This window comes from Neovison vison, chromosome 1 (assembly GCF_020171115.1).
Source record: "Neovison vison isolate M4711 chromosome 1, ASM_NN_V1, whole genome shotgun sequence".
NCBI classification, from domain to species: Eukaryota; Metazoa; Chordata; class Mammalia; order Carnivora; family Mustelidae; genus Neogale; species Neogale vison.
Window position 1 is genome coordinate 211,427,622 of NC_058091.1, and position 24,486 is coordinate 211,452,107.

Below are 24,486 nucleotides of genomic sequence, written 5' to 3' on the forward strand. Positions count from 1 at the left end.
TCCCAGGATCCTGGGATCGAGTCCCGTGTTGGTCTCCCTGCTCAGGGGGGAGCCTGCTTCTCCCTCTGCCTGCCACTCCCCCTGTTTGTGCCCCCCCCCAATAAATAAATAAATAAAATCTTTAAAAGTTAAGTTCAATTACCTATTTTTATGAAGGTGTAAAATTCTTAGCTGTGTGGTTAAGGAAATGCGAACTATTCTCATTTAGACTTTTGTTATTCTGTATAATTCATTAATTCCCTTTTGTTGTCTTTCTGGTTTTGTGTGTGTGTGTGTGTGTGTGCGTGCGCATGCAGGCGCCATGTTAAATGGTATTGAAATGACAGCTTTTCAAAATATCAGAGTCTTTAACAATAATTATGGAGAACTGCCTCTTAACTGTCTGAAATCTTGAAAAGTTTTCATTTTTAAAAACCCCAAAATGAAATTAGCTATTATTTCTGATTAGGAAATAAGTCTGTATTCATGGTTTAAAAAAAAAATTCAAAAACTTCTGATTTCCATTTTTTGCATGTTAGGAGCTTGGAAGTCACCACTCTGTCCTAACAAGTAAAAAGCTGAGCAGATGGAAAAATCAGTAATTTTTCTAGGATCTATAAGGAAAGAGAGGGCACACGGCAAACTGCTGCCCCCAAGATCAGAGAGATAGCAAAAACAGGAAGTGGTATCTTACTCCAGCAGAAACTCATATATAGAAACCACTGAGGAAATTGGTGCCAGGATAAGAAAACTTAAACTATTATTGACAAATTACTGGAAGCTCAGTGTGGACAACTCTAAGAGTTAAAAACTCCAGGGAGACCCAGTCATGCGGGGCCTCCAAAATTTTGTGAGATTTACCTCTGGGGGCTTGACCAGATTCTCATAGTAAATATTAGAGAAAAATCTCCTTGTGCTTCTAGCAGGGGAAGGGGAAAAGAAACTATTTGGAAATACACCAGAATCCTCTGTTCTTTTCATAAGATCTACCCTCCGGAGAAACTAATTAACCAGTGCCTAAGCTGCTGGGATATAATTAGAGCCTAACTCACCTGGGGGAAGGGAAATATCCAACTCCAGCCCACTTTAGCTATTCTGTCCCATCCAAGGAGAAAAAAACCCTAAGAAGTACATGTGAAGTTCCCAGTCCAGAGGCACAGACTCACTGAAAGACAGAGACCTAATCCTAGGACCATATAATGCTTCAGTGCTTCCGGTCCCCACACCTTATCACATTAGGAAAGCCTATTTAGAGCACTGCCACCTAGAACCCCATGCCCAGTTACCAAGAAAAAATTACAAGGCATACTAAAACGCAAAAAGTATAATTTGAAGAGATAAAACAACTATCTGAAGCAGACACAGCAGAGAGGTTGGAATTATCAGATCAGGAATTTAAAATGACTATAATTAATATCCTAAGGTCTCTAATGAATAGACAGTATGCTTGAACAGATGGGCAATGTAAACAGAGAGAGAAATCCCAAGAAAGAACCAAAAAGGAATGCTAGAGACCAAAAACAGTGTAAGAGAAATGAATGCTTCTGATGGCCTTATTAGAATAGTAAATGGACACATCTGAGGAAAGAATTTCTGAGCTTAGGGATATCTTAATAGTTTTGGAAAACTCCAAAACTGAAAAGTGAAGAGAACCCAAACTGACCAAAACAGAATAGACCATCCAAGAACAACTAGAATAAAGGATAACATATGCATGATGGGAATACCAGAGGGAGAAGAAAGAGAGAAAAGAACGTTTGAAACAATAGTAATTGAGAATTTTCCCAAATTAATGCCAGACACCAAACCATAGATAGTGGAAGCTCAGAAAACACCAAGAAGCATAAATACAATAAACCAAATCAGACAAAAACAAAGCAAAAAAACTACACCTAGGCATATCATTTTCACACTGCAGAAAATCAAATATAAAGAAAAAAGTCATCCAAGAAGCTAGAGGGAAGAAAACATCTTACTTATAGAGGACTTCATGCAGGCAAGAAGAGAGTAGAGCAAAGTATTTAAAATACAAAGAGAGGGGTTCCTGGGTGGCTCAGTTGGTTAAGCATCTGACTCCTGATCCATTCACTCTTCCTCGCTCTCAAAATAAATAAATAAATAAATAAATAAAAATTTTAAGATATTAAGAGGAAAACCTCCTGCTAACCTAGAATTTTGTACTTTGCAAAATTGTCCTTCAAAAATGAAGGAGAAATAAAGACTTTCTCAGACAAACAAAAACTGGCAGAATCTGTTGCCAGTAAAGCTGCCTGGCAAGAAATGTTTTTAAGAGACAAATGAGGTAAGTCAGAAACTGAGATCAGCATAAAGAAAGGTAGAGCACTGAAGAAGGAATAAGTGAAGGTAAAACAAAACTTGTACCTTCTTATTCTTTTTTTAAAGATTTTATTTATTTATTTGATAGACAATGATCACAAGTAGGTACAGAGGCAAGCAGAGAGAGGGTTCAGGGGGAGTAGGCTCCCTGCTGAGCAGAGAGCCTGATGTGGGCCTCCATCCCAGGACCTTGAGATCATGACCTGAGCTGAAGGCAGAGGCTTAACCCACTGAGCTACCCAGGTGCCCCACTTTCTTATTCTTAAGTGATCTAACAGATAGCAGTTTATTCAAAGAAGAGAAACAGCATATTCAATTATGTATGTTATGTTTTATGCACATGCATATATAAGTGAAATGAATGGCACCAATAATACAAAGGATGGGAGGGAGAATTTAGGATTATTTTGTCACTATAAGGTGTTCACAAAGCAGTGAAGTTTTATTTAAAAGTGAACTTGGGGGCACCTGGGTGGCTCAGTGGGTTAAGCCGCTGCCTTCGGCTCGGGTCATGATCCCAGGGTCCTGGGATCGAGTCCCGCATCGGGCTCTCTGCTGAGCAGAGAGCCTGCTTTCCTCTCTCTCTCTCTCGCCTGCCTGTGATCTCTGTCTGTCAAATAAATAAATAAATAATCTTAAAAAAAAAAAAAAAGTGAACTTGGGTTAGTTGTAAATGTATCCTGAAAACTTTAGAACAGCCCCTTAAAAAGGTAAAAAAAAAAAAAAAAAACCCAAAACTATAACTAATATGCTAAGAAAGGAGAGAAAATTAAATAATATAAAATGCTCAATTAAAACCACAAGATGAAGAAAAAGAGTGAAAGACAAAATAGTAACGGAGAACATGCACAACAAATGGCAAACAGTACTGAATATGGTAGATACCAATCCAGCTTAACCAGTAATCACTTTGAATATTGGTGGTCTATATGTACCAAGACGGAGACTGTCCGAGTGCATCAAAAAACAAGACCCAACTATATGCTGTGTACAGGAAACCCATCTTAAATATAACAACACATATAAGTTAAAAGCAGATGGATGGAGGAAAATACACCATACTAACAAATTTAAAATTTAAAAGGAAGACAGGAGTAGCTAGATTAATTTCAGAAAGAGAGGACTTCAAAGCAAGCAAATCACCATGGATAAAGAAGGGCATCACATGATGATACAGGAATAAATTCTCTAAGAACACTTAATCTTTAACATGTAAGCATCTAATAACAAAGCATCAAACTACAGGAGGCAAAACTGATAGAACTGCAAAGAGAGACAGAAGGATCCACTATCATAACTGAAGACTTCAACACTCCTGTAGCAGAGAGGGATAGAGAGAGCAGGAGAGAATTGGTAAGGACAACCTGAAATCAGTACCACCACCAATCAACTGGACATAACTGACATCTATAGACTACTTCATCCACCAACAGCAGAACACACATCCTTCTCAACCTCACATGGAGCATCTACCAAAAGAGACTACATTACGGGCCCTAAAACACACTTTAACAAATTTAAAGAATGGAAATGATACAATGTCCACTCTCAGACCACAATGGAATTAAACCAGAAATAAATAACAGAAAAGATAACAGGAAAATCCCAGCATCAGTAAGCAGTAAGCAACACACTTGTTTATGGGTCAAAGAAAAAATTTCCAAGAGAAATTTTAAAATATTTTGAACTACATGAAAATGAAAACAGTTTATCAACTTCTATAGGATGCAGCAAAAGCAGTGCTAGAGAGAAATTAATAGCACTGAATGGATATATGAAGAAAAAGAAAAGCGTAAATCAATAATCAAAGTTTCCACCTTGGGAAATTAGAAAGGAAAAGCAAATTACATCCAAAGTAAGCCAAAAAAAGAAATAAAAATCAGAGCAGAAACCAATAAAATTGAAAACAGGAAATCAATAGAGAAAATCAACAAAACCAAAGTAGTTCTTAGAAAAAAGATTACTAACTTTTTATTTAAATTCTAGTTAGTTAATATATAGTGTAATAGTAGTTCCAGAAGTAGAATTTATGATTTATCTCTTACATATAACATCCAGTGCTCATCACAAGTGCCCTCCTTAATACCCATCATCCATTTAGCCCATTCCCTACCCACCTCCCTCCACCAACCTTCAGTTTGTTCTCTATAGTTAAGAGTCTCTTAAGGTTTTCCTCCCTCTCTTTTTTTCTCTTCTCCTATGTTCATCTGTTTGTTTCTTTAAAAAAAAAAAAAGGTATTATCTGAGAGAGACAGAGAGATTGAGAGAATGAGCAGGAGGAAGCGTAGTGGGAGAAGCAGCCTTCCTACAGAGCAGGGAGCTTGACGTGGGACTTGATCCCAGGACCCAGGCTGAGCAGATGCTCAACTGACAGCCACCCAGGATAGGTGTGTTTCTTAAATTCCACATATGAGTGAAATCGTATGGTATTTTTCTTTCCCTGACTGACTTATTTCTCTTAGCATAATACATTCTGGCTCCATCCATGTCAATGCAAATGTCAACATTTTATTCTTTCTGATGGCTGAGTAATATTTCATTGTATATGTATATCACGTCTTCTTTATCCATTCATCTACTGATGGACATCTCAGCATCTCATCTTTTTTTTTTTCTCACCATAGCACATACCCTCCCCAATGTCCATCACACAACCAACCCATCCTTCCACTCCCTTCCACTCCAGCAACCCTCAGCTTGTTTCCTGAGATTAAGAGTCTCATGGTTTATCCCCCTCTCAGGTTTCATCTTGTTTCATTTTTCCCTCCCTTCCCCTATGATCCTCTGTCTTGTTTCTCAAATTCCTCATATCAGTGAGCTCATATGGTAATTGTCTTTCTCTGATTGACCTATTTCACTTAGGATAATACCCTCCAGTTCTAACCAAGTTGTTGCAAATGGCAAGATTTCATTTTTGATAACTAATATTCCATTATATATATGTACCACATCTTCTTTATCCATTCATCTGTTGATGGACATCTAGGCTCTTTCCATAGTTTGGCTTTTGTGGACATTGTTCCTATAAACATTGGAGTACATGTGCCCCTTCAAATCACCATGTTTGTCTCCTTTGGATAAACACCAGTAGTGTAATTCCTGGGTCATAAGGTAATTCTATTTTTAACTTTTTGAGGAACCTCCATACTATTTTCCAGAGTGGATGCACCAGTTTGCATTCCCAGCAACAGTTTAAAAGGGTTCCCCTTTCTCTGGAGCCTCTCCAACACCTGTTTCCTATGTTGTGAATTTTAGCCATTCTGACAGGTGTGAGGTGATATCTCATCAGGTTTTTTCCCTGATGACGAGTGATGTTGAGCATTTTTTCATGTTAGCCATCTGTATGTCTTTTTTGGAGAAATGTCTATTCATTTCTTCTGCCCATTTCTTAAATGGATTATTTGGCTTTGGGGTGTTGAGTTTGGTAAGTTCTTTATAGATTTTGGATACTAACCCTTTATCAGATATGTCCTTTGCAAATATCTTCTCCCATTCCATCTAAAACTGTGTTTTAGTTTTGTTGATTTTTTGCTTTGTTGTGCAGAAGGTTTTATCTTGATGAAGTCCCAATAGTTCATTTTTGCTTTTGTTTCACTTGCCTCCAGCAATGTGTCTGGTAAGAAGTGGCTTGGCCAAGGTCAAAGAGGTTACTGCCCATGTTCTCTAGGATTTTAATGGTTTCCTGTCTCGCATTTTAGCTCTTTCATCCATTATGAATTTATTTTTGTGTACAGTGTGAGAAAGTGGTCCGGTTTCATTTTTTGCTTTTTGTTGTCCAGTTTTCCCAACACCGTTTGTTGAAGAAACATTCTTTTTCCCATTGGATATTCTCTCCTGCTTCATCAAAGACTATTTGACCATATCATTGTGGGATTATTTCTGGGTTTTCTATTCTCTTCTATTGATCTATGTGTCTATTTTTGTGTCAGTATCATACTGTTTTGATTACTATAGCTTTATACTATAACTTGAAGTTTGGAATTGTGATGCCTCCGGGTTTGTTTTTCTTTTTCAAGGTTGCATTGGTTATTCCCAGGTATTTTGTGATTCCATACAAATTTTAGAATTGTTTGTTCTAGCTCTGTGAAAAATGCTGGTGATATTTTGATAAGGATTACATTAAATGTGTTGATTTCTTCGGGTAGTACAGACATTTTAACAATGTCTGTTCTTCCAGTCATGAGCATGTGATGTGTTTCCATTTCTTTGTGTCATCTTCAGTTTTCTCTGTCAGTGTTTTATAGTTTTCAAGGTACAGGTCTTTCACATTTTTGGTTACATTTATTCCTGGGTATCTTATTGTTTTACATGCAACTGAAAATGGGATTGTTTTCTTATTTTTTCTTCATTATTGGTATATAAAAATGCAACAGATTTCTCTACATTGTTTTTTTATCCTGTGATTTTACTGAACTCATCTATTAGTTCTAGTAGTTTCTTGGTGGTCTTTAGGGTTTTCTATATATAATATCATGTCATTTGCAAATAGTAAATATTTACTTATTTCTTGCCAATGTAGATGTCTTTTATTTCTTTTTGTAGTCTGATGGCTGTGGCTAGGACTTCCAGTACCATGTGGAATAAAAGTGGTGAGAGTGGATATCCCTATCTTATTTCTGACCATAGAAAGCTCTCAGTTTTTCCCCATTGAGGATGATATTAACTATGTATATTTCTTTTTTTTTATTTAAATTCTATTAGCCAACATATAGTCCATGATTAATTTCAGATGTAGAGTTCAGTAATTTATCACATCGGATGTCCTCCTTAATGCCTATCACCCAGTTATCCCATCCTCCCACCCAACTGTGGGTTTTTCATAGATGGCCTTTATTATGGTGAGGTATGTTCCCTTTAAACCTACATTGTTGAGGATTTTTGTCATGAATGGATATTGTACTTTGTCAAATGCTTTTCCTGCATCTATTGAAAGGATATGATTCTTATCCTTTTTTCATTAATGTGATGTAACACATTTATTTATTTGTGACTATTGAACCACCCTGGCAACCCAGGAATAAATCCCACTTGATTGTGGTAAATGATTCGTTTAATGTGCTGTTTGATTTGGCTTGCTAGTTGAGAATTTTTGCATCTATGTTCATCAGGGATACTGACCTGTATTTCTCTTTTTTTAGTGGTGTCTTTATCTGGTTTTGGTATTAGGGTAATGCTGGCTTCATAAAATGAATTTGGAAGTTTTCCTTCTGTTTTTATTTTTTGGAATAATTTAAGAAGAATAGGTCCTAACTCTTTTTTAAATGTTTGGTAGATTTCACCTGTGAAGTGGGCTGGTCCTGGACTTTGGTTTGTTGGGAATTTTTGATAACTGACTCAATTTCATTGCTGGTTATTGGCCTGTTCAGGTTTTCTATTTCTTCCTGTTTCTATTTTGGTTATTTATACATTTCTAGGAAATTTTTCATTTAAGTTGTCCAATTTGTTGGCATATAATTTTTTCATAATGTTCCCTTAAAATTGTTTGTATTTCTGTGGTGTTGGTTGTGGTGAAACACTCTCATTTGTCATTTTATTAATTTGGGCCCCCCCCCTTTTTTGATAAGTCTGCTAGAGATTTATCAATTTTATTAGTTTTTTTTAAAATTAGCTGCTGGTTTCATTTATCTATTTATCTGTTTTATTGGTTTTATTGCTATTTATTTATTTATTTATTTATTTCTGTATCATTTATTTCTCCTCTAACCTTTATTATTTCTTTCCTTCCACCGGCTTTAGTCTTCCTTTGCTGTTCTTTTTCTAGCTCCTTTAGGATTAAGGTTAGATTGTTTTTGAGATGTTTCTTTCTTCTTGCAGTGGGCATATATTGGTATAGAATTCCCTCTTGGGATCACTTTTGCTGCATCCCAAATGTTTTGACTGTTGTATTTTCATATTTATTTGTTTCTATGTACTTTTTTTTTAATGTAGGCTCCACATTCAGTGTGGAGCCCAAGAGAGGGCTCAAACTCATGACCCTAAGATCAAGATCTAAGCTAAGATTAAGAGTCAGATGCTTAACCAATTGGACCACCCAGGAACCCCTCCAATTATTTTTTAAATTTCTTCTTTGATTTCCTGGTTGACCCACTCATTGTTTAGTAGTGTGTTGCTTAACCTCTGTGTATTTGTGGTCTTTTCAGATTTTTTCTTGTGGTTGACTTCTAATTTCATTACACTGTGGTCAAAAAAGTGCATGGTATGACTTCAGTCATTTTGTATTTGTTGAGGTCATTTTGTGGCCTAATATGTGATCTATTCCAGAGAATTTTCCATGTGTACTTGAAAGAATGTGTATTCTTCTGTTTTAGAATGGAATGTTCTGAATATACCCATTAAATCCATCTGGTCCAGAGTGTCATTCAGAGCCATCATTTCCTTGTTTATTTTCTGTTTAGATGATCTGTCCATTGATGTAAGTAGGGTGTTAAAGTTGCCTACTATTGTTGTATTATCAGTATGTGTATATATATATATATACACATACATATATGTATATATACACACATGTATATGTATACACATATACATATACATATATGTATGTACACACATATACATATATGTATGTACACATAAGTGTACAATAGTACATACATATATGTGTATATATATAAATTTATATATATACACATTTATATATTTTGGGTGCATAAATATTTACAATTATTATAACCTTCCTGTTGGATTGTCCACTTTATTATTATATAATGGCTTCTTTATCTCCTGTTACAGTCTTTGTTTTAAAGTCTAGTTTGTCTGGGGTACCAGGATGGCCAGCAGGTGGCCAACTCTTGATTTTTTTTTTTCCCTAAAGATATTATTTATTTGAGATAGAGTGAGAGAGAGCACAAGCAGAGCAGAGGGGCAGAGAGAGAAGGAGGAGCAGACTCCCCACTGAGCAGAGAGCCTGGTGTGGGACTCAATCCAGGACCCTGGGATCATGACCTGAGCTGAAGGCAGACACTTAACCAACTCTTGATTTTGACTCATGTCATGATCTCAGGGTCCTGGATTCTAGCCCTGCATGGGGCTCAGTGCTTAGTGGGGAGTATGCTCAAGGATTCTTTCTTCTCTTTCTCCTTCTTCCTCTGCCCCTCCACACCCTGGCTCCCTCTCTCAAATAAATAAACTTAAAGAAAAAAAAAAAAACACTCTGGGGGGTGGTAAGCAAGATGGCAGAGGAAACAGAATTAGGTCCTAGGAGTTCAGCTAGATAGTTATCAAACCATTCTGAACACCTACAAACTCACCAGGAGAAAGAAGAGAAGAGGAGCAGTAATTCTAGGAACAAATTGACCACTTTCTTGAAGGTAGGACATGCAGAGAAATGAACCTGAAGAGATGGGACAATAGACTGTGTGGGGAGAGGCGGCTCCTGGCAAATGGTGGAGCAGTGGAGCACAAAATCAGAACTTTTAGACATCTTCTCCACTGAGGGATGTCTCTACGGAGGCTAAGTGGGAATGGAGCCCTTGCAGGGACAGTGTGGTCTCAGGACCCGTGGGGTCACAGAAAGATCAGGAGTGTCTGGGTGTGGCAGAGCTGCCAGGTATTGGAGCCTGGAATCCAGCTACAGAGACAGACCCAAGGAGTGTGCTCTCAACTCAGAGTTACCTTAAACTGTGATCCACACCATAGTCGGGTCGCTGCTCAAAGACCCCACAAGTGGCAGATCCAGAGAGACTCCCTCCTTCCTCCTCTGGGAGGAGCAGCACAGGAGCACGTCTGCTGGCAGGAGTCTGCTGGGTTTGGAGACTCCAATTGGGGCTTTGCAACAGAGATAGAAAGCCTTGGTCACAGGCCAGGTGAGCATGGAGCACGGCCAGAGACCAGGGAGACGGGATGGGAGGGATTGACTGCTTTTCTCTGAGGGCACAATGAGGAGTGGGGCCCTGAGCTCTAGGCTCCTCTGGGCCTGAGATTGGGAGGCTGCCATCTTCATTCCTGTCCTTCAAAGCTGTATGGAAAGCATTCAGGTAATAAAAGTTTCTGAGAGTGAGTCTGAGCAGATTACTTAGCCTGGCCCCTGGCAAGGGTGGTGCAATTTTGCCTCAGGCAAAGGCATTTGAGAATCACAGCAACAGACCCCTCCCCAAGAAGATCAACAAGAACATCCATCCAAGACCAAGTTCATGGATGGATGAGAACTGCAGAACTCCAGAGCTAGGGGAAAGCAACACATAGAATTCATGGCTTTTTCCCATAATTCTTTAATCTTGCAAAGTTAAATTTTTTTAATTTTATTTTTTTCTTTTTCTATTTTTTAAAACTTTTCCTCTTTCAACATTTTTAAACTATTTTATCAATAATTTCAAAAAATTTTAAAAATTTTTCATTGTTATAGTTATATTTTATCCCTTCATTTTATTTAACCTTATTTTTTTCATACATATAGGCTTTTTTTCATTAAAATTATGGGATATAATTTCTTCTAATAGATCAAAATATACCCTAAATCTAGCTCCAAACTGATCACATTCTCTCCTCTTTTTTTTTCTTCTTTTTCTAACCAACTTATCAATTTTTTTAGAATCTTTTTAAATTTTCATCTTTACAGTCATATTCCATCCCTTCATCATGTTTATCCTTATTTTTTTATATATGTAAGTTTCACTTTCTTTAAAATTTTGGGAGATAGTTTCTTCTAAGAGACCAGAATATACACAAAATCAAGTGATCAAGTGGGTGGCTCTGTTCTATTCACCAATCTAATATATATACACACACACACACACACACACACATATGTATATATATATTACATATTATACATATAATATATATTATACATATAATATTTTATTATAATGCTATATTATTTATTTATTTATTTATTTTCCCCCCTTTCGTCTCCCCCCAGTTTCAGGTCTCTTCTGATTTGGTTAGCATGTATTTTTCTGGGGTCTTTGCCACTCTTTTAGTATTTTACTCTCTCATTCATATATTCTTATATGATTTCATATATTCTTATCTGGATAAAATGACAAGATGGAAAAACTCACCACAAAAAAAGACCAAGAGACAGTATGGATGGCTAGGGACCTAATCAATATGGACATTGGTAATAACTCAGAACTAGAGTTGAGAATGACAATTATCAAGGTGCTAGCTGGACTTGAAAAAGACATGGAAGATATTAGAGAATCCCTTTTTAGAGGAATGAAATCCCTTTCTGGAGAAATAAAAGAATTAAAATCTAACTAAGTTGAAATCAAAGAAGCTATTAACAAGGTGCAATAAAAAATAGAGGCTCTTACTGCTAGGATAAATGAGGCAAAAGAGAGAATTAGTGATAGAAAAGACCAAATGACAGAGACTAAATAAGTTGAACAAAAGAGAGACAAACTACTATACCACAAGGGGAGAATTCAAGAGAAAACTGACACCATAAGACAAAACAATATTAAAATAATTGGGATTCCAGAAGAAGGAGACAGAGGGGCAGAACTTATATTAAAGCAAATTATAATAGAGAATTTCCCTAATATGGAAAAGGGAACAACCATCAAAATCCAGGAGGCACAGAAAACCCCATTCAAAATCAATAAAAAATAGGTCCACACCCTGTCATCTAAACTTAAAAGCCTTAGTGACAAAGAGAAAATCCTGAATGCAACTTGGGACAAAAGGTCTGTAACATATGATGGTAGAAATATTAGATTGGCAGCAAACTTATCGACAAAGACCTGGCAAGCCAGAAAGAACTAGCATGATATATTCAGAGCACTAAATGAGAAAAATATGTAGCCAAGAATACTATATCCAGCCAGGCTGTCATTGAAAATAGAAGGAGAGATAAAAAGCTTCCAGGACAAACAAAAATAAGAATTTTCAAACACCAAACCAGTCCTACAGAAAATACTAAAAGGGGTCCTCTAAACAAAGAGAGAGCTTAAAAGTAATAGATCAGAAAGGAACAGAGACAATATACAGTAACAGTCACCTTACAGGCAATACAATGGCTTTCAATATTTCAATAGTTACCCTGAATGTAAATGGGCTAAAGGCCCCAATCAAAAGACACAGGGTATCAGAATGAATAAAAAAACATCAATATGCTGTCCACAAGAAACTCATTTTAGACCCAAAGACACCTCCAGATTTAAAGTGAGGGGTGGAAAACAATTTACCATGCTAATAATGGACATCAGAAGAAAGCTGGGGTGGCAGTCCTTATATCTGTTAAATTAGATTTTAAGCCAAAGACTATAATAAGAGATGAGGAAGAACACTATATCATACTTAAAGCATCTCTCCAACAAGGGGATCTAACAATTTAAAGTATCTATGCCCCTAACATGGGAGTAGCCAATTATATAAACCAATTAATAATAAAATCTAAGAAACATATTGACAATAATACAATAATAGTAGGGGACTTTAACACCCCCGCTCTGAAATGATCTGAAATGGACAGATCATCTAAGCAAAATATTAACAAGGAAATAAAGGCCTTAAATGATACACCAGACCAGATGAACATCACAGATATAGTCAGGACATTCCATCCCAAAGCAACAGAATACACATTCTTCTCTAGAGCACATGGAACATTCACCAGAATAGATCACATCCTGGGTCACAAATCAGGTCTCAACTGGTACCACAAGATTGGGGTCATTCCCTGCAAATGTTCAGAGCACAATGCTCTGAAGCTAGAACTCAATAACAAAAGGAAAGTTGGAAAGAACTCAAATACATGGAGGCTAATGAACATCCTACTAAAGAATGAATGGGTCAACCAGGAAATTAAAGAAGAATTTAAAAAATTCATGGTAACAAATGAAAATGAAAACGTAACAGTTCAAAATCCTTAAGGACACAGCAAAGGCAGTTCTGAGAGGAAAGTATATAGCGATACAAGCCTTTCTCAAGGAACAAGAAAGATCTCAAGTACACAACCTAATCCTACACCTAAAGGAGCTGGAGAAAGAACTGCAAAGAAAGCCTAAACCCAGCAGGAGAAGAGAAATAAGGAATAGAAATCAATGAAATAGAAACCAAAAGAACAATAGAACAAATCAACGAAACTAGGAGTTGGTTCTTTGAAAGAATTAATAAGACTGATAAACTCCTGGCCAGACTTATCCAAAAGAAAAGAGAAAGGACCCAAATAAATAAAATCATGAACGAAAGAGGAGAGATCACACCAACGCCAAAGAAATACAATTATAAGAATATATCATGAGCAACTATATGCCCGCAAATTGGACAATCTGGAAGAAATGGATGCATTCCTAGAGACATATAAACTACCAAAACTGAACCAGGAAGAAATAGAAAACCTGAACAGACCCATAACCAGTAAGAACATTGCAAAAGTCATCAAAAATCTCCCAACAAACAAGAGCCCAGGGCCAGACGGCTTCCCAGGGTAATTCTACCAAACATTTAAAGAATAATTAATACCTAGTCTCCTGAAACGGTTCCAAAAAATAGAAATGGAAGGAAAACTTCCAAACTCATTTTATGAGGCCATTACCTTGATCCCAAAACCAGACAAAGACCCCATCAAAAAGGAGAATTACAGACCAATATCCTTGATGAACACAGATGCAAAAATTCTCACCAAAATAATAGCCAATAGGATCCAACAGGACAGTAAAAGGATTATTCACTATGACCAAGTGGGATTTATTCCTGGGCTGCAAGTTTGGTTCAACATCCACAAATCAATCATTGTGATACAACACATTAATAAAAGAAAGAACAAGAACTATATGATAGTCTCCATATATGCTGAAAAAGCATTTGACAAAGTACAGCAACCTTTCATCATCAAAACTCTTCAAAGTGTAGGGATAGAGAGTACATACCTCAATACCGCCAAAGCCATCTATGAAAAACCCAGAGCAAATATCATTCTTTTTTTTTAATTTTTTATTGTTTATAAACATATATTTTTATCCCCAGGGGAGCAAATATCATTCTTAATGGGTAAAAACTGAGAGCTTTTCCGCTAAGGTCAGGAATGTGGCAGGGATTTCCATTATCACCACTGCTATTCAACATAATACTAGAAGTCCTATCCTCAACAAAAAGAAATAAAAGGCATCCAAATCTGCAAAGAAGAAGTCAAACTCTCACCCTTTGCATATGATACGATACTTTATATGGAAAACCCAAAAGACCCCACTCCAAATCTGCTAGAAGTTGTACAGGAATTCAGTAAAGTGTCAGGACATAAAATCAATGCTCAGAAATCAGTTGTGTTTCTATACACCAACAGCAAGACAGAAGAAAGAGAAATTAAGTAGTTGATCCCATTTACAATTGCACCAAAACCATAAGATATCTAGGAATAAACCTAACCAAAGAGGCAAAGAATCTGTACCCAGAAAACTAAGAAGTACTCATGAAAGAAATTGACGAAGACACAAAGAAATGGAAAAAAGTTCCATACTTATTTTTAAATTTTGTTTGTCTTTATTCCTTACTTTGCCATTTTTTTTCTAAAGGTTGTTATTCTTTTCTTTTTGATTTGTTGGAATTTTTGCATACTGGGAATATTGATTCATTTTACGTAGTACAAAACAATCTCATTTAAATACAGTTTTCATGAATTTGGTCTGTAATTTTAATTTTTCCTCTTCCTAGTAGATTTGTATAATTCTAGCATATTCAGTGCAGGCTCTGTAAAACACCTGCTGTTTTTTACCCTACACATATTTTCTTTATGTTGTGTTCTACATCTGTAAGTTTCCTTACATCCTGAGGTGCTTCTCAATAATGAAAAGGAATTTATGAACTTTGACTTTTTAGTGAAAAGAGAACCACTTTCAGTTTTATAACTTTCTGAAAAAAAAAAAATATATGCCACCTGTGCTCGAAACCTCCATCCTGAGTTATCTTGTTAGTGCAAATTCAGTTATGGTCTGAGGGGCCACCATGAATAATAAAGGCGTTTCTATCCTTGGGGGAAATTCCAAAGATTTAGAGGCTACCTCCCTCTAACTAGGGAGAAAGGCCAGCCACATTTTAAAAAAATTTTTAATACAACAATGGTGAAGATGATGACAATGACATAGATTCTAGTGTACTCCACTCCTTCCACTTCAGAAACAAAGTGTCCTAACTCAGACGAACACCTATCTTTTACAAGAATGCTCAAAGAAGTAGATCTCATGGGGAAATCTGAGTGTGAGTCTGTAGATAAAAACAAGTTTGGGTATGGAATCGATTTCACAGCTTCATGTAGGTTTCCTCCTGGTTGATCCTCCCCAGCACACACTCTGACCTCTCATCAACCTGTTAATTTCCTTCCTGTGAACCCCTCTCTTGCTAACCAACCCCTGGGTATTTTCCAATGGAAAATGGAGTTGTTGGCTTTCCCTGGCTTCTGTTTATAGTCCAGTGAATTGGAAGATGAATCAAGTAATTACCATATTCCATACTGATAGAATACAGGTGGATGATTAAAAGCAGGAGAATGTCAAGTACTCCATTCAGGTCCATTGGGACGGGTGGAGGGAAAGAAAACTGAAAAGGAGAAAGTTGCAGACACCAAAACAACAGAAGACACAACATTAAATAGGAGCTGTCTTAATGAGAATGTGTCACTTCAGAGCCAACAGGATGTCAGCAGATGGAATGCACCTGTCCCCAGAGAGCCTCACAAAGCAAAAGCAGGCACCAGAGTCCAAAATGAAAACAGGAAAACCAAAACAGACTTCTCAACTATACATCAGCAAATAATCTTGGCTCCCAAAACAAGAGGTGTTCCTCAGACAGGGTGTACCTAACATTCCTTCACGCCTTTATATTCTGTGGGAAGAGCTTCAGAAGAATTTAGAGCCTCAGGGAATTTAGACTCTGCTTCTTTGTTCATTCTTTTTTTTTTTTTTTTTAAGATTTTATTTATTTATTTGACAGAGAGAGAGAGATCACAAGTAGGCAGAACAGCAGGCAGGGAAAGAGGGAGAAGCAGGCTCCCCACTAAGTGGAGAGCCCGGTGTGGGGCTCGATCCCAGGACCCTGAGATCATGACCAGCTGACGGCAGAGGCTTAACCCACTGAGCCAACCAGGTGCCCCTCTTTGTTCATTCTTGAAGTGATCAACTTTCACCACCAACACTCACTCATTTAAGTCAGGTTATTTTGGCGGTAAAGAATAGCTGGAGTTAGAATGGCTTAAGTCTCTGAGTTCTGCTTTGCAAGAGGATAATTTTAACTCAAGTGACGAATTCACCAGGATTTTGGAGGATGAGAAGAGGAAAGGAGAGTCTTTCTCCTAGTTGTCATTAAAGGCACGCTCTTCCTAGAGCTTTTAGAACAAAGCAGTTAGGGGATGGATTGGCTGGTATTTCATGTCAGCCATCTTAATCTAACTGAATGCCCTGTACATTGTACAGATGTTTACTGAGATTTTGCTATCTGGGGAAGGAAGCTACATAAAGGAAGCTGGTGAAGAAGAGGTTTCAACTTGAACCTATTAACCTGATCATTCACAACTCCCATACTTACCAAGTATGTTTGTGCTAATCATGTACTTGCACCTAGAAAGAAAAGATTTTTTTATGTGACAGAGAAAGAGCACAAACAGGGGGAGCAGCAGGCAGAGGGAGAGAGAGAAGAAGGCTCCCACTGAGCAGGGAGCTTGATGCGGGACTCGATCCCAGGACCCTGAGATCATGACCTGAGCGGAAGGCAAAGGCTTAACCCACTGAACCACCCAGGTGTCCCATGGGAAGAGCCTTTTGGAAGATTCCATGATATGGATATTGGTCTCATTCTCAAGTCCCCTCTTGCAGAATTGCTGCTCCTGGGACTGTGCAGATACAGGGTAAAGGTTATACCAGAAATATTCCATTTCTGTTTCTAAACAAAGACATTCCAGAGACAGGTTTATGCTTTCTGAGTCGCTGTTCCTCAAGACCGAAGCCAACAATGACTTAAGGAGAGAAGAAGCTGAAATGTAATAAGCAATGGCCAAAATCAGAGTAGTCTTCCCACCCAGGTTTGTAATTCCTTTCACTCTAGCTGGGCTAAAAGCCTTTGGTAATATCTCCTAGCTGCAACAAAAGCTCTCCTCTCCCCACCACTCCCCCATGTCCGCACTCCCCACCCTGCAAATATATGGCATCTCTTATAAACTCTGGGATCTTAATAGTCCCCTGAGAGGTTTCAAAAATACTGTTGGAAGAGGCATGCTGTTCCTTGGCTTTTCAAGTTGCTAAGTTACAAAGATCGATGCTGTGAGGAAATGAAAAAAAAAATGTGGAGGAGGTAGGCTGGACTTCAGAGTATACTGATATTCCCAGGGGTTCCCAGAAGCATATTTGAAAGCAAAGTAATGAAAAGGATGAGAGAGACTTTTGGTATACTTAAGAGTGCCCTGGGTGGAGGGACTGGGGCTTCCAAGCCAGATCAACCCCAGGAAAAGGTGTGAAGGAAGCAGCCTGACCTTTGTGGCTCTCACTTTCCTCCACGCTTGTTCTCCTCCTTTTTCCCAAATATTATGTCACTGGGGAAGTGTGTGATTGATGGTGGGTGCTGTACTACCTCTAGCAGAACTTGGGGGCAATCCTTTAATTTAAAAAAAAGTTACTTCTAGCCTTTGCATTTTCAGTGTTATTAGGTGATGGGGACATATTTTGAAACATGCTATGGGGAACGGGGATATTCAACCATGTGTTCATTCAACAAACAACTACTGGGTACCTATTATACTCTGGACTCTGATGGGGACAAGATGGAGGATCCTTCATGCCATTTTGGTCTTTCAACATCAATGCCATGGCTTGTTTCTCCCAAATAATTTAAGACACTATTTACTACTCCATGTAAATTTCTAGATCTCCTTCCTAAGTTCCATACACATTCCTCCACTTGGTTGTTAATCAGCTCTATTCAGATGTCCTACAGGCACCTTAAATTCCAAATGTCAAAGTCAAAATCACTGTCTTCCTTGGACACTTACTGCTCCTCCTCCCATGCTCTGTGCAGCACCGAAGAGCTTCTCTATCAACTTACTTACCCAAGTCAGCAGCCTGAGCATCATTCCAGAAGATTCTTCCTTACGTAATCTTTCAAACTAATCACCAAGTCCTGACTATTTTACAGAAAAACAAGCTTTGTCATATATGTGTTTGGGTCAAAATTGGCAAAGGGTATGCTTTCATTGTAAGCAATCTGCCGAGAGAAAACTAGACTAACTCAGGTGCTTTCTATCTAATATAGTACATCAAATGGTGCATTACTTAATACAATTACTGAGTTCACTTACCACCTATGCAGGTAAATTCACTTTCCCATAACAAACACATTTAAGACTTAAATAAACAATCTCCCTAAAGAATGTATTTTCTATCCTCTGAGGTTATCACTAGCCTTTGAATGTTACATTTCTCCGAGAACATAATAAAGGCTTTGTAAATAATTTCTTTTTAAGATTTGAGAGAGTGTGTGTGTTATGTGTGTGCACAGGATGCAAGTGGGGAAGGTGAAAAGAGACGGAGGGAGAGAGAAAATCTCAAGCAGACTAACTGCTGAGTTTGGAACCTGAAGTGGGTCTTCATCTCATGACCCTGAGACCTTTTTCTTTCTTTTTTTAAAAAGATTTTATTTATTTATTTGAGAGAGAGGGCACTGTGGGCACAACCAGAGGGAGAGGCAGAGGGAGAGAGAAAGGGAGAAGCAGACTCTCCACTGAGCAGGGAGCCCACCACGGGACTCAATCCCAGGCCTCTGGGTTCATAACCTGAGCTGAAGGTAGATGCTTAACCAGCTGAGCCACCCATATGCCCTCATGATTCCGAGATCTTAACATGAGCTGCAATCAAGAGTCCAATGCTTAACTGACTGAGCCATCCAGGTGCTCCAATAATTGTATTATCTTGGCAAAACCCTTTCTCTTTTTCACTGAAAATCTCAACCATGGACAGGAAATGGCATCACGAGTCAAGATGGGGAGCATGTATCTTTGAATCTTACTTGAGACCTTTGTCCCACCTAGATTATTTTTTCATCTTCCTCCTGTTGCTAGAATGTAAATATGGAATATGCTATAAACTTTTCATCCTTATTTTTCTGAGAAGGGCAATAAAGAGCACCACACTTAATTTCCTAAAGTACTTATTGGTATGATTTCTTCTTGTCCTGGTCCATTCTGGCTGCCCAAACAAAATACCACGGAGTTGGTGACTCAAACAAAAACTACTTATTTCTCACAGTTTGGGGAAATCCAACATCAAGACACTGGCAGATCCAGTGTCTGGTGAGGCCCTGCTGCCTGGTTCAGAGATAGACCTCCTTTGCTGTGTCCTCACATGGTAGAAGGGATAAAGGAGTTCTCTAGGGTCTCTTCACTTCCCAAAGTCACATCTCCAAACCCATCATCTTGGAGATAGGTTTCAACATATGAATTTTGGGGGGTACACAAATATTCATTCTGTAGCACTCCTCTTTCTAGGATTTCTCATAAAAGACCATGATGACCTTAATTCTTGCATTTTAACTGAGGTTAATCAAAATTTAAAACATTATTTTGTAAAATTTCTTAAAATTCCCTTATAGCTATCCTCTTCCTCTCCGTCTTCACTGTCATTGCTCAAGTTTAGGCCCCATCATAACTTGCCCAGAACACTGACCAACAAGCCCTGATGGGCAACCCCTGTCCATCCTGCTATGTTTCCAACCACTCTCTGGATTGAACGATGTTTCCCAAGTACATAAATATGCTTTTCTAATTCTTCTGTTTAAAATTAGTTATGGGTTTCCTTTTGCTCACAGATGAAACAGAAACTCTTTAGAGTGGCACCAGAGTCCTATGAAGAAATGAAGTGCCATCAAGACCTGTGACATTGCGATTTATCATTAGAAATACTATTCACTTTGTCCCCATTTCTGGCACAACACTCCTAAAACCCTTGGAATTTCTTAAGTGATAAGCCTGAAAGAGTTGTCCTGATACCTGTAATAAACCCTTTGAACCACACCTGAGTTTATGTTAATGAAGTGACTTTTGGAAAGTCCAGAGAATGCGGGCTTGCTGCCAGGGGAACTCATCAAGTGACTAGATGGTTTGGAACTTTCAATCCCATTCCCCAAATTCCCAGCAGGGGAGAGGAGCTAAAGATTAAATCAATCACCAATTGCTAGTGATTTAACCAATTGTGCCTGTTTAATGAAGACTCTAAAAACACAAAAGGATGAGACTGGGAGAGCCTCCAGGTTCATGAACACATGGAATTATTAGGTCAATGAATGGTACCCTTGGAGAAGGCATGGAAACTCCTGCCCTTTTCCCATACCTTGCCTTATGTATCTCTTCCGTTTGACTGTCCCTAATATCCCTCCCCCTACTTTTTTTTTAAGAGAGGGGGTAAGAGAAAGACAGAAATGGAGAGGAGTGGGGAGGAGGAGAGGGAGAGGGAGAATCTTAACCAGGCTCCAAGCATGATCCTAACTGAAATTAATAGTCAGACACTAAACTGACTAAGCCACCCAGGTGCCCCCTAATATCCTTTTATAATTAACTGGTAAATGTAAGTAAATATTTTTCAGAGTTCAGTTCCCCCTCTAATAAATTATTCAAGCCTGAGGAGGGAGTTGTAGAAATCTCCAACCTATAGCTCATCAGTCAGAAGCCCAGGGGAGAGCCTGGACTTGCCATTGGCATCTAAAATTGGGGGGCAGTCTTGTAGGACTGAGCCCTTTTTACCTATAGGATTTAACACTATGTCTGGGTAGATAGTGTCAGAATTAAGTGCTTGATGGTGTGGGAAAACACACATGTTGGATCCTTCTCTGAAATACTTTTCTTCGTATTACTTAGAATTCAAAAAGAATAAAGAAACCACTGTAGATATTTTAAGCAGAAGGGGATTTAATATAGAAATTAGGTGTTTATTAAAGTTGGAAAGGCTAGAGATGTAGCTGAATCTCTAAGAATGACATCATAACTGGCCTGCCAGGAAAGATGGTACCTTTGCCAAAATTAGGAAGTTAGGGAATTAGAACACATTATTAAGGCTACAATGTAGGTGTTAGGAAGCTGGTACTACCACCATAACAACTGAAGAACCATGAAGCTAGCAACTAGAGGCAGAATGCTATTGCAGAAAAGCTCCACAGCTTCAATGAGAATCAGCCAAAAGCATCAGCCTCTGCCTCAGTTTCACCCTCTAAATCTTGAATGGTATATGTAATTGCCTCCAGAGCCTAATTTGCACCCAGACCTCTGGTTGCAAGGGAATCTCAGAAAAGTAGTCTTTTGCCATATAGGAAGACAAATAGAATAGAAGGTAGGAATGGATGCTAACTGCTGATCAAACATATTCAACACACCTTTCTCGTGCCTTCTGTTATTGCCCAGTATGTGCTTTTCCCTCTAACCTTGTCCTCTACCTATTCCTTACATGGTTTTTTTTTGTTTTGTTTTTGTTTTTGTTTTTGTTTTTACTCAAAACTCACATCTATCTTTTTCTCACTCGATGTTCTCTTTCAGGGCAATTTCCTACACTCAGTATATTAAAATTCCCCAATCATCATCCCCAGCTATGTTTCTTTTACACATGGTACCCATATATCCAACTGCCTATGGATCTCTGTGTGATTTTATAATAGGCACCTCAAGATGAACATATCCAAAACCAAACTGGTCATATCCTCTCCTCGAAGCTGCTCTGTCTCTTGATTTCCCTATTTTAGTAAGTGGTGACATAATCTGTCTTATTTTCTAAGCAAGGAACCTAGAAGTCATTCTGTATTCGTCCTTCTTACTTCCCATGTCTAGTTAATCACCGAGTCTTGGCAATAGTACATATTAAATTTTTCATATCTATCCATTTCTACTATTATCTCCAACCCGAACTCCTGCAAGAGTATCTAAACTGGTTTTCTTGCCTCTTGTCTCCTTTTCCTCCAATCTGTTCTCCTTACCATATTCAGTGAGCTTTGGTCAAAAACATGCATCAGATCTATTAAAACTCCTGTAGCCTTCCATATCCTTGGGATGGAGTCCAAAGCCATTAATACAGTTTCCAAGGTCCCAAGATCAATACTCAACTGATGTTTACCTATATAGCTAGTTATATTGGTTATTTAAATATTGAAATTCTCTCGTAGTTTAGAAATATCTTTCCTATCTCTTTGCTATCTATGAATTAAAGAGTTAATGCTGAATCTGGTCTGACCAGTTGGTTTATATCAGTCTTCCCAAAAGAGCATACCACCAGGCACTGCCATGGGCTTCTATCACAGTTGGCTTATGCCTGTATACTGATGAGCCCTTACCCGGTCAAGGCCCGGTGGGTGTTGCTTGAAAATCATTCTTGTATTCTTTTTTTTTTTTTTTTAAAGATTTTATTTATTTATTTGTCAGAGAGAGAGGGAGAGAGAGCGAGCACAGGCAGACAGAGAGGCAGGCAGAGGCAGAGGGAGAAGCAGGCTCCCTGCCGAGCAAGGAGCCCGATGTGGGACTCGATCCCAGGACGCTGGGATCATGACCTGAGCCGAAGGCAGCTGCTTAACCAACTGAGCCACCCAGGCGTCCCCATTCTTGTATTCTTTAGCACACCAGACTGGTATGCTTCCCAAGTTCCAGTCCTTGGGCTGATCAAGTCCTCTAACCAGGGTGTTCTCAGGCTCTGGGGCAGGGGCCGATAATGGCCCTGGTAGACATGCTGGGGTCCCGGGGTCCTCTGAGACTGTGGCCAACTACCACAGTCCAGTGCTCCCTTAGAGTCACCCTCACCTGGCCGCATGTGGGAACTTTAGTCCCATTGGACTTAGGTTCCCAGATTATGGGGTGAAAAGTGGGACAGCAAATGGGTAGATGGTAAAAGGTCCCTACAGGTGTGGTCAAGTTCCAGGTAGGGTTTCCCCAGGAATGTTGGTCACTCCTAAGATAGATGGGCTCTCATTGGAATGGTTTGGACACCGGTGTGAAATTCATCCCTGTTGAATTGCTTCTTCATTTATTGAAGCCCTTGGTTAAAGCCCACCTGATGCCCACCTGCCTTGAGCCTTTACAATATCAATTTTATTACTAAAAATGAGTGCTAATGCTAGATGTATATTAGTTCAGTTGAGGATTGTAAGTATCCTAATCTCCATTTTGTGGACAAGAAAATTGAAGATGGATGGGCTATCTAACACCCAAGTGTCTTCGCCGGGATTCTAAATTCACAGCTCACTATGTAACTGCCAATTAGAGCCTCTCATCCAGCCTGGAGGATTAGGTTAAATTGAAGCATGTTATTCCAGTATACGATTTTCATGAGTTAGTCAATACAGGGATATAGAACAGATAAAATTCTACGACAGTATTACATGGGCTAAGAAATTTTGTTAACCTAATTGCTATTCAGCAAATGCGGAGACAAAATTCATCATCTTGAAAAATATCGTCGAAGTGAATTAATCCACTTACAGAGTCTCCACTTTACTTAATGCCCCGCAACTTAACGGGACAAATCTTTGGAAAAGTTTTATCATGACTCTGGCACATTATTTATCTAGTGGTAGTTCCGGCAAACAAACAAACAAAAAAGATCACCTCTATAAACAATTTGTACTATTATTTTAATCTCTTAGCAAGCAAGAGGCTGAACAAGTTCTATAATTTAGCCTATAAAGAAATGGGATGCTCCTGAATGAATGCCATTACTGACTAACTTGCATTCCTGTCTAGTTGTTAAATACCTTCACCTCACTCTTGCACAGGCCCGTACTGCCACCCCCCTCCCCACTTCTCTCAGCCCTTCAGCAATGCCAGAAGCTTCAGCTCCTCAGGATTCTCCTCTCTTCTTGGAACTTTCTTCTCCTTACAACCTCAATTCTGAGCAACAGTTTAAGAATCACTCCCTCTGGGAGATCTTCCAAGACCTCAGTTATAGAGCAAGTCCTCTAATTAATTACATGTAAGCAGAATTCCCTCAACTCCCCCCAGGAAACCTCGCCGGCCATTACTGCTATCAGTTTTCCTGGCCTGTCCTTCTTGCCAGGTGATAAACTCAAAGGGGGCAGGACAACCTCAGTCCTGCTTCCTGCTCCATCTTAAGACCAACAGATGGCCCTGAACTTAATAGTTGCTTAGCAACTATCTGTGGGATGGACATCAGTATGTGGTCCCTCAAAGCTCTTGGCATTTACCTTTAAGTAAGAATATGTGTATGTTTATTTTTAAATTGACACAAGTTTTGCAAAAGTTAAATTCAAAAGGTTTTT